General features: G+C 49.9%; 1 pseudogene across 1 annotated transcript in view; it reads right to left on the minus strand.

Annotated features, from left to right (window-relative positions):
- Positions 1-15,733, minus strand: part of LOC146260737 (protein diaphanous homolog 3-like) — an 89,411-nt pseudogene that overhangs the window by 55,444 nt on the left and 18,234 nt on the right. Inside the window, exon 4 of the transcript XR_014724815.1 lies at positions 14,851-14,955. The product of XR_014724815.1 is annotated as a protein diaphanous homolog 3-like (transcript). The remainder of the gene's footprint in view (positions 1-14,850; positions 14,956-15,733) is intronic.

Raw genomic sequence — 15,733 nt, forward strand, 5'->3', positions numbered from 1 at the left:
CTCCCCCCTCCCCCTGTCACTCTCTCCCTTCATCCTCTCTCCCTCCCTTCCACTCTACCTCTCTCTCTCTCTCCTTCATTCAAACTCTCTACCTCACCTTCTCCCTCTCCCCCCCTCCTTCTCTTCCTTGAACTCCCTTACCCTCTCCCTCCCTCTCTCTCTCCCCCTCACACAAACCCCACACAGTTGACAGCTGTAGATAAGGGCCTACAGTACAGCATGAAAACAAAAACAAGAAAAACAACCGTACAGAGAGAAAAAACACCCAAGCTCTATCTACCTCCGGCTACTGCCGTTTTCAAAAACATGAATCACAATAAACATTTCTTTCGATTTGTTTTTTCTTCCTTCCTTTTGCTGCTAAAAGAACCAGCGTCCCATATCGCCACGGTGAGGTTTAACCCCAGAAAAAACTTCAGCGACCAGCACACAGTCGGTCTCTCTTGATACAGACAAAGTTGTGGGCAGATGGAATATATTTGGGGGATGCCTAGTTGCCTACAGGTGTCAGGCATGCAAACAGATCGGGGGGGGGGGGGGGGGGGGAGGTGAGGAGTTAGCATGCCTGTAGTGTACAGAACACAGAGCAGGATGGGTTCATGGTTCCAGTCTGCTAGCAGCAAGGTACCCTGTCACCCTCTCAGGGGGTTCAATCCCAGCATGCACTTCACCTGCCACGGTGCAGTCTCACCCTCGATAGTAAGGACGGTCTGCACTCAGAGCGGGCTCAGTGGCGTGGCAGGAAGTGGAGACGGCGGCGTTCATGACTTCCTGACCACGTGGAGAGCAAAGCCCTGCGCCGGAGGGCTGGCATCAAACAGCAACGCTCATTACCCTGGCCTTCCACCACCAACACCCAGCCACACTGGAGACAGGACTTGCTGCATGCCAACTAGGACCACGCATCTCACGCACTTGTTAGCACACACACACACACACGCACGCCCTCATCTCAGACGCCTGCCAGTCAAATCACTGCTTGCTGTTGCTCTCTGAGTGCAGTCTTAGTGTCAGGCCATGTCTCCTGCATGGGCTCTGAGGCTCACATCGTCTCCCACAGGAGGAGAGGTGAGGAGAGGAGAGGAGAAGGGAGAAGAGGAGAAGGGAGGAGGGGGGAGAGGAGAGAAGAGAAGAGAAGGGAGGGAGGATAAAAGAGCCCGACAGAGTATCAGTGTCCAGTACATACAAATGACTCTGCGTCTGACGGCTGCTGATGTTTGTTATGGACAGCACTGCAGAGGGCTCCCAGCAGGAGGACTCCCAGCCAGGGCCAGAGCCTCAGTGTCTGCTAATCACAACCACACGCTGAGAAACACACACACACACACCTCCAGAACCCATTCCCACTGTGAACAAACACACATACAAAACCAAAGACATGCTCATACTTTTAAAATAAAACAGTCCCATTGCGCACGAACACACACACCCACCCGCACCCCCACCCACACACCCCCTCCCACATGCACACACCCACCCCCCCACACACACACACACACCCACCCCCACACACACACACACCCCCACACACACACACCTTGTGGTCCCTTCTAGGATGGCCTTAAGCAGTGCTGAGGGACAGTGCTTCAGCATGCCCTGGACAACTCAGAACACCCAGTCCCAACGTCCCACCACTCTGCTTCTCAACCAATGACATCCCTGGCTTTGGCAAGCCCCACAAACACAGGCTGGAAGAGCTGCTGCAAAGACACAAAAATCAAGCCATGCCTCTCTCTTTCCGTTTCTTTCAATTCCTCGAAAGACAGAGTGATGAAAAATGTAAAAGGGAGACAGACAGGATGTTGATGGAGTCCAGGGAGGGTGTGTCTCCAGGGGGACAGGGAGGGCGTGTCTCCAGGGGGACAGGGAGGGCGTGTCTCCAGGGGGACAGGGAGGGCGTGTCTCCAGGGGGACAGGGAGGGCGTGTCTCCAGAGAGACAGGGAGGGTGTGTCTCCGGGTGGACAGGGAGGGTGTGTCTCCGGGTGGACAGGGAGGGTGTGTCTCCGGGTGGACAGGGAGGGTGTGTCTCCAGAGGGACAGGGAGGGTGTGTCTCCAGAGGGACAGGGAGGGTGTGTCTCCAGAGGGACAGGGAGGGTGTGTCTCCAGAGGGACAGGGAGGGTGTGTCTCCAGGTGGACAGGGAGGGTGTGTCTCCGGGTGGACAGGGAGGGTGTGTCTCCAGAGGGACAGGGAGGGTGTGTCTCCAGGGGGACAGGGAGGGTGTGTCTCCAGAGGGACAGGGAGGGTGTGTCTCCAGAGGGACAGGGAGGGTGTGTCTCCAGGTGGACAGGGAGGGTGTGTCTCCAGAGAGACAGGGAGGGTGTGTCTCCAGAGAGACAGGGAGGGTGTGTCTCCAGGTGGACAGGGAGGGTGTGTCTCCAGGGGGACAGGGAGGGTGTGTCTCCAGAGGGACAGGGAGGGTGTGTCTCCAGGTGGACAGGGAGGGTGTGTCTCCAGGTGGACAGGGAGGGTGTGTCTCCAGAGGGACAGGGAGGGTGTGTCTCCAGAGGGACAGGGAGGGTGTGTCTCCAGAGGGACAGGGAGGGTGTGTCTCCAGAGAGACAGGGAGGGTGTGTCTCCAGAGGGACAGGGAGGGTGTGTCTCCAGAGGGACAGGGAGGGTGTGTCTCCAGAGGGACAGGGAGGGTGTGTCTCCAGAGGGACAGGGAGGGTGTGTCTCCAGGTGGACAGGGAGGGTGTGTCTCCAGAGGGACAGGGAGGGTGTGTCTCCAGAGGGACAGGGAGGGTGTGTCTCCAGAGGGACAGGGAGGGTGTGTCTCCAGGTGGACAGGGAGGGTGTGTCTCCAGAGGGACAGGGAGGGTGTGTCTCCAGAGGGACAGGGAGGGTGTGTCTCCAGAGGGACAGGGAGGGTGTGTCTCCAGGTGGACAGCCGTCCTGGCTGCACCATGTTGCCTGGACCATCTGATTGTTCCAGGCAACTACACCACTCATTGGAATGCAGCGCTGCTCTCCTTAACACACATTCCATTACGATAGCTGCCTCGTAATTACCAGATAAAGAATTTATCTTAAGTGCGGAGATGCAATATAAAAAATAAAAATAAAGACTTTCTATCTCTCCCTCTCTCCACTCCCATTCCCCTATCTGGCTCTGCAAACCAAACACGTTCCCAAGGCACTGAGTAAATGCCTCTACTTCCCTTTAAAAAAGCCGCAAGATCTGGAAGTCGAGCAAACTACCAACAGGAAGTAGCATGTTTGCGCTTCCCTGTTCCGTGCAACACCACAAAGAGCTTCACAAGTGAAACCAAAGCCAGCGCAACCAACTCTCGCAAGCACGAAGGCCAGAACCCCCGGGGCGGAAAGCAGGTCGCCTGCTGGGGGTCTTCTCCTTCCAAGATGGCCGTATAAACAGAGGAAGCAGCAGGAGTATGTTACAGGAAACTTGTCTGGACTCTGACTTGACAGTTGTTCGTCTGCTGGGTCCCCCCCGTGGCAAACTCCAAATTGAAAGTGGAGAGCAGGAAACTGTGACCTTGTAGATCTCAGATGAATAAAGGGCAGCTGTTCAGGAAGAGAAACACGACGCGAGGAGAGTCAGGGAGAGAGAGACAAGGTTGTCAGAGAATAGAAAAGAAAGAAAAATAGAATGAGAGAGAGACAGAGAGAGAGAGAGAGAGAGAGAGAGAGAGAGAGAGAGAGAGAGAGAGAGAGAGAGAGACAGAGAGAGAGAGAGACAGAGAGAGAGAGAGAGAGAGACAGAGAGAGAGAGAGAGACAGAGAGAGAGACAGAGAGACAGAGAGACAGAGAGACAGAGAGACAGAGAGAGAGAGAGACAGAGAGACAGACAGAGAGAGAGACAGAGAGACAGAGAGACAGAGAGACAGAGAGACAGACAGAGAGAGAGAGAGAGAGAGAGAGAGAGAGAGAGAGAGAGAGAGAGAGAGAGAGAGAGAGAGAGAGAGAGAGAGAGAGAGAGAGAGAGAGAGAGAGAGAGAGAGAGAGAGAGAGAGAGAGAGATAGAGAGAGGGGGCAGAGAGAGAGAAAGTAAAGAGGGGACATTGATAGGAAAAAGGCTGCAATTTCTGTGGGAAAGATATGGCAAGCAAATTGCACTGCAAGGCTGAAGTGAAAGTTTTGCAGTTGGTACAGACTCAGCCTACATAATGAAGCAGACCAAGGACTCTCCGCAGAGCCAGGACTTGCGAACCCCTGGCCCTGAAGCATCTAGAAAGCAGCTTAGCATCTTTTAATGTCGGCCAAACAGCAACCAACCCACTCCCTCCCAGGCAAATAAAACCATCATTCTCTCCAAACACTACAACCCTTGTTAAAACACCAGAGAAGAGAGCTCCATGTCACAGCAGTGGGTCCTGTGGTAACCTGAGCAGGTGTTTGGAGGGCAGGATGTGTCCTGCCTGCGACAGGAGCTGATGTCAGGTGAAGCATGCCTGGATGTGAGACAGGAGCTGATGTCAGGTGAAGCATGCCTGGATATGAGACAGGCTGATGTCAGGTGAAGCATGCCTGGATGTGAGACAGGAGCTGATGTCAGGTGAAGCATGCCTGGATGTGAGACAGGAGCTGATGTCAGGTGAAGCATGCCTGGATATGAGACAGGCTGATGTCAGGTGAAGCATGCCTGGATGTGAGACAGGAGCTGATGTCAGGTGAAGCATGCCTGGGTGTGAGACAGGCTGATGTCAGGTGAAGCATGCCTGGGTGTGAGACAGGCTGATGTCAGGTGAAGCATGCCTGGGTGTGAGACAGGCTGATGTCAGGTGAAGCATGCCCGGGTGTGAGACAGGCTGATGTCAGGTGAAGCATGCCTGGTGTGAGACAGGCTGATGTCAGGTGAAGCATGCCTGGGTGTGAGACAGGCTGATGTCAGGTGAAGCATGCCTGGATGTGAGACAGGCTGATGTCAGGTGAAGCATGCCTGGTGTGAGACAGGCTGATGTCAGGTGAAGCATGCCTGGATGTGAGACAGGCTGATGTCAGGTGAAGCATGCCTGGATGTGAGACAGGGGCTGCGGTCTGGACTAAAGAGCCAGCTGCCCTCATGCCTCTGATGAAAGTGCCTCTCTTCTTTGTCGGTCTCTTTGATTGCAGAGGTCTCTGATATTCTGCCCCAGGGCTGAGAGAGAGGGGGAGGGACTGTATTTGCCTGGCTTTATGAGGTGAATCTATCAGGTGGGAAGGAGCTGGCAGCTACTTTGCCACTAGTTTGAAGGATAGACCAACACTGGGCACAGATCCTTGTCCTTGAGTGGTAAGAAAGGCACCTTTAAATAAAATGTATTATCACATCAAATGGAGCAAATGACAAGTGGGGAAAAATACCATGAATTGGTGCACTAGATCAAACAAACATAGTCAAGTTAAAACACCATTTCTCACTCTCCCCCTGCCTGTCAGTCCCCCCCTTTCTCCCCGTCTTTCAGTCCATCTCCCCCTCTGTCTCCCTGTCTCCCTCCATCGCTTGATCTTTACTGGGGCATTCATAATATTCATAACAACTAACAACAATATCTATCTAAATAATAAAGACACGCTCAACACAACTCAATACCCAAACAGTCTTTCGGTTTTCCAAATGTGCTTCTGTATAAACACATTGACATGAGGATTGGGGGGAGGCCAATACAATACAATACCAGCTAGAGGGAGTTCTGTGGTCTTTATCAATGATCTATATCTGTGTTACTTTATTATCTTCTCTCCCCATCTCCCTCTCTCTCTGCAGACTCTGTGGGAGGGCCATATTGACTGTGGTGTCAGGTGTTGGTCTTCTCCACTGCAGCATGCAGTTGTAATCAACATCCTTGAGAAGCATAAGGATTTTTGAAAAGGAACCGTCCAACCATTCAAACAGGCACAGCGCTTCTCACGGTAGCACAAATCGTTAATCTGCAACGCATTACAAACAATGCAGAAGTATTCAGGCTGCCAAAAACTGCGTCAACGTTCCATTTTCAACTCAAACGTTTCTGATGGATCCTTAATACAGTACAGTCACTGTTTATATAACGGTGAGGTGCTCAAACCAGAGATAGAGAACTGTTACATTTGTCCTAAGACATCCCAGGGCAAATTACTAAAATAATCCACACAGCGGTGGCCTAATTAACCTTTTGGGATCTATCTGGTGACGGGGCTCATCTGTGGAGCTAAGAAGCGTTGGTAGATCTGAGTGGAGCTAATTACTACCTACTGAGAGGAGGTGGAGAGAGCAGAGAGGGGAAAGAGATGCACTACCTACTTAATACCTTAAACTTTTTAAATGGCACAAAAATTAGACAGGAGGTGTTTGAATTAAGGGGATTACCCCTCCTGTGAGGGAGAAAGAGAGAATATCCTCTCAGTATTAAGACTGGGGATAATGGAGAGGCCAGATATTTTGTACTCATTTATGAGGCTCTAATACCACTGATTTAAACTCTGATTTAAAACAGGAAAGGCTTCCGTTTCCTGTGCGGAAAGGCAAGTGGCCCCTTCTCACCAGCAGGGCAAATGACAATTCTTAGGAACTTTTAAAAACCCTTTCAGATTTAAAACAAACTTCAGAAGAGAGAGCAGGGGGAGGGGGGGGATCGGGGAGGAGGGGCGCCAGCGTAGAATAAATGTCAAGTGGTTTAATGAAAAATAAATACATTTAAAAGAAATGAATCAAGTGTCGAGGGGCTCGGTTGGTGGTTTGTAGGGGCACTTCCTCTTTGTGGTGGCATTAGGAGATTAGGTGGAGATCTGGCCTGGGTTTTAGAGCGGCTGGTGACGGATGGGGTTTAATACCGCAGAGGGATCTGCCTGGCCTGGCACAGACAAATGGCAAGAAGGGATCTCAGGATATATTGACACAGAATCTGTAATGACTCTGACATTTAAGAGGAGCTGCTTTGGAGGGCTTTATCACCCCCTCTCTTTCTCTCTCTCCCCCTCTCACTCACTTCTATAGGATATCAGAAGGAAGGACGGTAAAACACACAAGAACACAGGTGCATGCATGCGCGCACACACACACACACACACACACACACACACACACACACACACACACACAGACGCTGCTGGCCCAGTTCCCTGAGTCTTGTAGGTGTCTTCCCTGATTCCCCTTGCTACCAAAGGCAGGTCAATGTTGAGAGATAATTAGCTTTGGCTTCAGAAACGACTGGTAAAGACAGAGTTGCCCTCGGGCTCAGGTACCTTCAGCATGCACGCTGCCCTTGAAAACGCTGTCATGAGAGAGACAGTGAGGAGACACCTTGAAGTGGAAGCCACGCGGAGGTGATATCTGTGGTTTCTCATATCTCGCACGATCATCAGGAATCTCCACCACCAGGTCCAATTAATGAGACACACACGGGGGAGAAAAGTCATGGGTCGTCGTTAGCAGTTTTCATGATCCCAGACAAAGTTAGAATGAATAAATATATTGTTTTAGTGCATTAAATAAAGTGCGTTAAATAGCTATGCCATAATCAAAAGGTAGAACTTAAGCCTAAATGATACCAGAGCCGTTTGTCTTATGGAGCCTCATTCTAGAGTGAGATTGAGACTCCATCTGTTCGCTAGTCTCACAAGTACTGCGGAAGACAAAGAGAAATAAGCAGACAACATTAAATATGAATGAAGCCATGCAAACAGCAACATAAGACAACCCACTCTACACAGGTCTATGAACTCAGGTAGTTTGACTGCAACATCCAGGCGGCTTCTGGCCATAACAGCACAGCCGTATCACAAACTTCGGTCTGAGTAACAAGAAGATCCCACTAGAGTAGTGAATCAATCTGTCAAGCCACACGATCAACACAAAATCACTTTCAAAAGACTCAAGATGAAGAAGCAGGCTCCAAGCTCCATTGAGAAACGCTTTCTCCACTTGGATCTGTTACAAGTCCAATAATCAACTGGTCCAGTCTCAGGGCTGGCCCCGGTGCTGGCCCCTGAGCTTACACCAACACAGACGCCTTTTCTAGGCCTTCTGAATTACGGCCTAACACCGCTGCTACTGGACAGTCGGTACCCCTTCCCATCATGCAACAGGGTTTGCTGTGGTGACGAGAGAAAGAGCTAAAGGGCTGGAGGAGGCAAAGAGACAGACACACAGAGCGAGAGGAAATATAGGAGAGGCAGCTAGGTTCTAATCCTCGGCACGCACAAATTATTGATGGCCTCTCCTCTTCCTCCTGTAGCCAGCGTAGCTGTGGGCTGGTGGGGCTCCATCCTTCATCCACCTCCTGACACACTGATGCTGGAGTGAGGCTGCAGTAAGAACCTGGTAGATGCTCACCTGGACACACCAACCTTGCTGCAGTGTTAGAACAGTTCAAGAAAAGAGATTTCATATATATATATATATATATATATATATATAATTTATACAGGTTTTGGCTGATACAAAAAGACTGAGAAAGACATGTAGGGAATAAAAGCGAATTACAAAGTATTGACATCTTCACCACAACGGGTGAAATGAGATCATGAAAGGGGCTCTTTAAAGAAAGCAGAACGGGGCCGGTGACAGAGATCCGAAGCCCCGCGGCCGAGGTAGAAGCATTAAGTTGACTTGTGGTGCTATTGCAGTCTTGACTGGAGGGCTGGCAGGCCAACACAGTGACAGAGATGGTCCTCCAGTCTCAGGGCTGCACAATCCGTTAGCTCAGAGCCCTTAAGACCTGGACATGGCTCTGTCGAAATTAAATGGCTTTGCACAAAGACCACAACACACACACACACACACACACACACCAACACACCAACACGGTTGCCAGTGCTGCATTTCTCACTGGTCATGTTGAGCTCTCCAGCAGTCCTGGCTTACCCTTTCCCTTCCAAAGCAAATTAGTTTTGGGGACACCTTCCAGGGTTTGGGTTGAGAGGGTTTAGTCAAGTAAATGCAGTTTTGATTACTTGGCGCTGTCCAACGGCGATCCCGCGACTTCCCGCTGTTTGGAGGGAATTAGGAGTCGAGCACATTGACCCGTCTCCCGGCGAGCAGAAAGAAAGACAGACTTGGGAGAAGGAGAAGGCTTCTAACAGGGTGTGTGGAGGAGCTTCTGTCGTCATGGAGCAGGGCAGGGCTAAGGTGGACACTGGGGGTGGGGGGGGAAATCGATTCACATTTGAATCATGTGACGCCCACCTGTGCCCCTTCAGGCTTCACCCAGCCAGTGCACGGGCAGAGGCGGAGCCTAAGCGCTTTATTATCTGCACCTGTATTTAGGGTGGGGCTATAAAAGGGCTCTTTCTTTCTCTCACTCTCTCATTAGGCACTATGGTTTGATATCCTCCCTCACGCTCACACTTTGACTTTGGTATCCTAACATATTGATGCATTCGTTCACCCACTCATGCACGACATCGAACATGACCTTCTTCATACCCCTATTTTGTTGCTTATCGTTATCCTTATCCTTTGTTGGTGTAAATAAATACTTATCATTTGACTTGAAGCTATCTGGTGTCTTGTCCCTCATTATGCAACGGTAACCCTTCACGAGTCTGCCGTTACAATCACGATTCAGTCTTCTAGCAATTCAAAAATGCTTTTGGTTGTTTTCTCGTAATAATATTCTATTTATAATAATAAAATAAAAATGTTGATTCATAATCGTAAAAAATCTGGAAATTATTTTTAATCGATTTGTGACCACAAGAATCGATTTGAATCAGTACCAAAAGATTCCCAACCCAAGTGGGTGCAGTCTTCTCTAGTCTTACGCATCGTTCACTGCAGACAGAAAGGGCAGAGTGGACAGAGAAAAGTAGGAAAGGACAAAAGAAAAACAGACATCTGCCACTTCCACCTGATCCTAAAGGTTCACAGGTTGAATACCCCAGCGGGAGACCGAGCACCGAAGGGCTTCAACCTCAAAAGAGAAACTCAAATAACACGAGAGAGAATTTTTCTTGGCGCTAAAATGCCATCCGCACTACTCATTTCAAGGAAACAAGCCCAGCCGTAGGGAAGGAAAATATTTTCCTGGTTTCGCAGAAAAAGCTGTTTCGGCTCCATTCTTCATCCTGTTAATAAGCATACATGCTTTTGAGAGCTTCCTACAAGCAGGAACACCAACACTGAGGCCAATTAAGGGCTGGCTTGGACCGACACAGGACTGCTTTCTGTGTAGCCCAGTGTGTAATTGGGGCAGATGCTGTATAAGAGACTGGCAACCTGGACTCGTCCTCGAAGCAGTGGATAAATGAAGACAGGACTCAAAAGGATTTCTCCAGAAAAGTAGGCAAGCTGACATCACACTACACAATACATAGCTGATGATAATGGAGGAGGGGGTCAGTGTTGGCTCCATTGTGGTTCTGTACTGGACCATGGCAACAGAGCTGCAGATTGGCAAGAGTGACATTTCAGACAGAAGCTGGATAAGGGTCACCTATAAGGAATGTTCCAGGCCTCTGAGGGAAGACTGTCTACTGGTTGAAGTCATCTCAACTATTCCTCAAGAAATGCTCTGTCAAACACTGACTGGGGTCAGGATACAACAGAACTGGTAGACTGCTTTTCATTTTCAGAGCCAATCCCATGACTGTCCTAACACTAAGTTTTAATCAGTTTTCAAAAACGTCGTCAAACTACAAACTCACACGACATCATGTCTCATGTGGACTTGACTGTTCCCACCGTGGTTCCATTCTCACACCTCTGTGAGTTCTGCAGCTTCAGGTCATTCGTCTTCATCTGGCCCTGCCACCTCACTGAGAACACTGAACCACACTGCACCACACTCTGGACTGGAGACTACAGCAGGGGGAGGAGGGAGAGGGAGGAGGAGGAGGGAGGAAGAGAGAGAGAGAGAGAGAGAGAGAGAGAGAGAGAGAGAGAGAGGTGCTGGCCAAAAGACAGAGAGGAGGAGGGAGAGAGATGGAGGCCAAGAGAGAGGGGGAGGCCAAGAGAGAGAGAGAGAGAGAGAGGGAGGTGGAGGCAGAAAGAGAGAGATATATATATATATATATATACATAAGGTGGAGGCCGACAGAGAGAGAGCGAGAGAGAGAGCGAGCGAGGAGAGGTACTGTGAGCAGAGCAGCCGCTTCTTTATTGTGATGTATTGTGCTCCAGGCGAGAGGGCGGCCAGGCCCGTGGCGAGAGCGAGAGCTCCTGCACGTGTCGCTCCCCTGGCCGTCTCTGCGTGGTTTCAGCTCCGCTGCATCAACACATCCATTACCAGCTCACCTTGGCACTGACCGGTTCTTTCCGGTTTGTTCCGGCGACGTGCGCGCGGAGGTTAGCGTTCTCATCGACCCAGCGCACGCGTCCTGCAGACTGACAAACACCTAGGGAACGCCTCACGCATGACATCTCTGTACCGAGCTCTCTGGCAGGAGGGGAGGACGCCCCATCACTCTCTCTCTCTCTCTCTCTGTCTGTTCACCTCCTTCTCCTCTACCTATCCCCTCCTCCGACGCTCAATCAATCACTCCCCGCATCCTTCAGTCAGTCTCTCCCTCCCAGGCTCGTTCACTTTACTCCGTTCTTTACTTCCTCTTCACCTCCCTCACTTCTCCTCCCTGCGGGCTGCCTTCCTGCCTCCCTGCCTCCCTCCATCATTCCTCCCTCTTTATCCATCCATCCTCCCTTCCCAGCTGTGTCTACCTCCAGTGCCAGGGAGAGGAGGGGGAGGAGATGAGCTGATCCCTGAGCAGGCCTCGACCAACCAGATCCTACCACAGGCCACAGAGACCGAGACAGACTGACTCTCTGCAGACTTGCACAGTGTTCAGGGTCACGTTGTCGTAAACAAATAAAAGCAGGGGTAAAGAAATATAAATTAAATGGACAACAATTGGCATCCCCCTCCTCTTCCCATCTCCAAATTATAGTCTGTAAATAAAGGGGGTGTTCACAGTTACCCATGCATGACTTGTGTTCAAGCCTTCAATTAGAGGCCAAGCGGTTTCCAAACCCCAGCCTTCCCTCTCTCTTCCCATCCTCCTCTCCCTCCCTCCTAATGTATGTGATGAACACAGCAGCTGTCTAATCACAGTCGCTACACCAGCACAGTCCCTGGAACAGAAATGAGCTGGATGATGTTGCCTTTGTTTTAATGAATGAATCACTAGCTCTCTCGGTCGTTCCCTCACCTACCTCCACCCCACCCCCCATCACACTGTCTGTCGAGCTCTCTCTTCCTCCATCTCCCTCTCTCCCCTTTTCTCCCTCCCCCTCTAATCACTGAGAGGGTGAGTCAGGTCCCTCCAATCACAATGATCTCACTTACCAGTCGTTATCATTCAAGACCGTGCTGCCTCTGCGCTCCCATGTGTGATCCTCATTTTGACTCTAAATATACATTTACTTGACTATGCCGTTGCATGCAAGCAGCGATTGTGATTTTTGAACACTCATTTCAGCATCGGTCAACTGATGAATTGGTTTGTTCTAGCCTACAGTTCAAAGTGGATTAAACAGCCTGGGGGAAAAAGAGAACACGATTGCACCAATAAGGACTTTTTTCCCCCCACACTTGCATTAATTGTCTGTACCATGTGACAGAGACAGACACAGAACCAGTGTGAGCCAATTAGCGATGCACAAACAAGTAACAAATATCCATGGAAACGGCTCCAGAACGCCACAGGCATCCTCCGAGTCTGGCTGACGTCTGAATCATAATTAAGTCAGAAGACGTTTGTAAGATTACTTACGGACCGAACAAGCAACAAGAAAACAGCAGCTCTCCACACGGACGCTGCAGATCACAAGGGCTCCGCTTAAGGCTCGTCACACACTGGTCACACACACACACATGCAAGCAGAAGCTCATCAAACATACCGTATCACCCCCCCAGTTTACAGGGGACCTGGAACAATGACTCCAGATAGTTTTACAGTGTGCGAGTCGGATTAACAGCTGCTCCCACACCATGTGGACAATGGACGGCAGGATGAAAACAGAACTGTCCAAATGCAGTTCATCGAAAATAGGCCAGCGACAAAGACGCTAAACTCATTAAAGTGAGATGAGACATGGATGCTTTGTCAAAACAGACATTCTGCTTCTTCACCTTGACAAAACACAATGCTTATGGTAAGAACTGAACTTGCCTGGATATGAAAGCAAAACTGTATTCAAGCTTGTCTCGACTGAAATTCCCCTATTATAAGCATGATGTACACAGTTTTCAGACAATCGTGCAGAGGAGAAACTGCTACTGAGCAACAGTTGGCTAAATTACATCAACTTCAAAAATCCTCTCAGTGCTAGTCATGGATAACACCATATGAAGGTACAGCTGGGCGTCCTCATCGATCTCTAAACCCCTTCGAAATGCTCCAAAATACACGTTTTAGGACCATAAATGTTTAATAGTTGTATCCAAAAGGCTGACTTTCTGTGGCAGCACTGCAGCCCTCTAAAGGGCTTGGTCCCTCAGGGTAATTGAAATCAATGTGTAAAACGTGGCCTTTCTTATTCTTCTTAGAAGCAAACAAAACGATGTGAGACCAGGCTTCTTGGGTAGGAGACTCAAATGCCCTCTCTGGGCCTTGACAGTTTGATCACGAAGTTCTCCAGGTGTGAACTCAGAGGGAGAGAGAAAAGGTTAGGGCTCGCTTCTGAAAACAAGGACGACCAATCCTGATAGCAACCCACCCCTACGCCCGACTACATGAAAAGGAATAAGCCAATATCTTATGGCACTCAAAAATAATTACATTCTCACGGGAGGATTGCCAAGCGCTGTATAATTTAACACTCACAACTTTGTTTCTCAGTTAAATTTTGAGAATTGGGCAGAGAGAGAGAATGATCCAAAGAAAGTGGGAGATGGAGAGAGAAGAGAGAATGCAAAAGGGGAAGAACAAGAGAGAGAGAATGATGGAGCAAAAATAAAAACAGGAAAAGGTGCAGGTAGTCTAAAATGAGGAGGAGATAGCAGAACCAATTCCGAGTTGCAAATGTGTTTCTTATCCAGCCTTCAAAGTCTCAAATGTACTTTTATGGTTCAGGGAAACCCTGTCAGAGTGTAAACCAACAGGACATCGTTCACATTGGAGACTGTTAAGAGTGTTCCCAGTTCAGACCCGTCTTCAGTACCTCTAGTTCACAGCCAGCTATAGCCTAGTCACGCTTCGACAAGCAATTTACCAAACAGTAAAAAAGAATATATATATATATATATATAAATATATATATATATATAACATTAAAAATGGTCAGCCAGAGCAAAAGTGTGATTGTAAATTGCAAATCAATGTTCAGTCCCCCGGTTACGTCACCCAAGGCTGGGAGGAAGACACTAAAGCGAGAGAGAAAGAGAGAGAGAAAGAGAGAGACAGAGACAGAGAGAGAGCGAGAGACAGAGACAGAGAGAGAGAGACAGACAGAAGGAGAGAGAGAGAGACAGAGAGAGAGAGAGAGAGAGACAGAGACAGAGACAGAGAGAGAGAGAGAGAGACAGAGAGAGAGAGAGAGAGAGAGAGAGGGGCAGGGTTATGCGTGACAGGAGAGTGAAATGACAGGCCATCTCCTCGCCTCCCGCACGGCACCACACTGCTCCAGAGCCTCAGGGCAGGAACGGGGAGGACGCCATGACACCGAGAGCAGCCATTAAAGCAAAACACTGTGTTTAACCGGCCACAGAACCCGGCGACAGAACCCCGCGACGGACCCCGGTAACACCCCGCGACTCCGGCCCCTCCTCCCCAGAACCTCTTTGTCCTGTTTTTTTTCCCTCAGACGAGAGAAGGAGAAGCACACATGACCTCCAGGCAGCGCTGTGTGCAGTGAAAGACTGGGGACAGTGAGTGTGTGTGAGAGGGGCTGTTCATTAAGGGACTGGGTTATTTCTACATCTGGCTTCCCACGGGGGTTGGAGGCTTTTCCACCTGAACAGTGTGTGAGCTTGTGTGTTGTTGTGGACTCACGGCCTTGGATGCTGTGATGACGTACTGGAGAACCATCTCTCTCTTGGTGCTCAGGTCCTTCTGCCTCAGAGGAGCCCGCTTGTCCTCGTTCAGGTTCATGTCCTCCTGGGGAACACAGCATGATGGAGAGAGAGAGAGGGGGAGAGAGAGACAGAGAGAGAGAAAGGGGGGGGAGCGAGAGAGAGAGCGAGAGGAGGAGGAGAGAGACAGAACGATCGAGAGCGACCGAGAAAAAGGGAGAGAGATGAAAGTAAAGAAAGAGTGAAAACAGAGAGGATGGGACATCAAGTTAGGCTTCAGGCTACATGTGATACCAAGCCAACACCCGAAAGCCTCCAGAGTCATTCAACCCCCTCCCCTCCCACATGGCTCCATACGTGGAACTCCCTCCCCCCAAAAAAAACACAGCATAAAAAGGCCTTAAGCGGCGATCATCTCCCCTCCTCACCTCTCTCCCCTTACCGGACGCCTTCGCTTCCTGGAGGGAAAGTCAAAGAGGCCGGTGTCTTTTCTAAAAGAAAGGAGAGCGACCTTATGTGTTCCAGAGTCAGGCGGAGAGAGACTGGCAGTGTTCTCACATCCCGCCAGTACGATAGCATGATCTCCTGGGGGTTCAGCCAGAAAAGGTGACTTTGCCCGTGGCAAAAGAAGGGGACCGTTTTGTAAAAAGGACGAATTAATGTACCGTGGCTCCTGAAACCAAAATAGGTTACGCGTGAGAGTGATGTTGGAGAGAACGATGTGTTTTTGGACACATGCGGTCTGGATGGGTCAAGTTTTCAAACGTTCGGATGGAGACTGATGTTAAAAAGGAAGATTGTCATCCGTCTCTGGACACACACACACATCTCCCTCGAGTGCGTCAGAGATTTCTCCAGCCCCT

This window comes from Hypomesus nipponensis, chromosome 12 (assembly GCF_054491055.1).
Source record: "Hypomesus nipponensis isolate SF chromosome 12, ASM5449105v1, whole genome shotgun sequence".
Taxonomy (NCBI): domain Eukaryota; kingdom Metazoa; phylum Chordata; class Actinopteri; order Osmeriformes; family Osmeridae; genus Hypomesus; species Hypomesus nipponensis.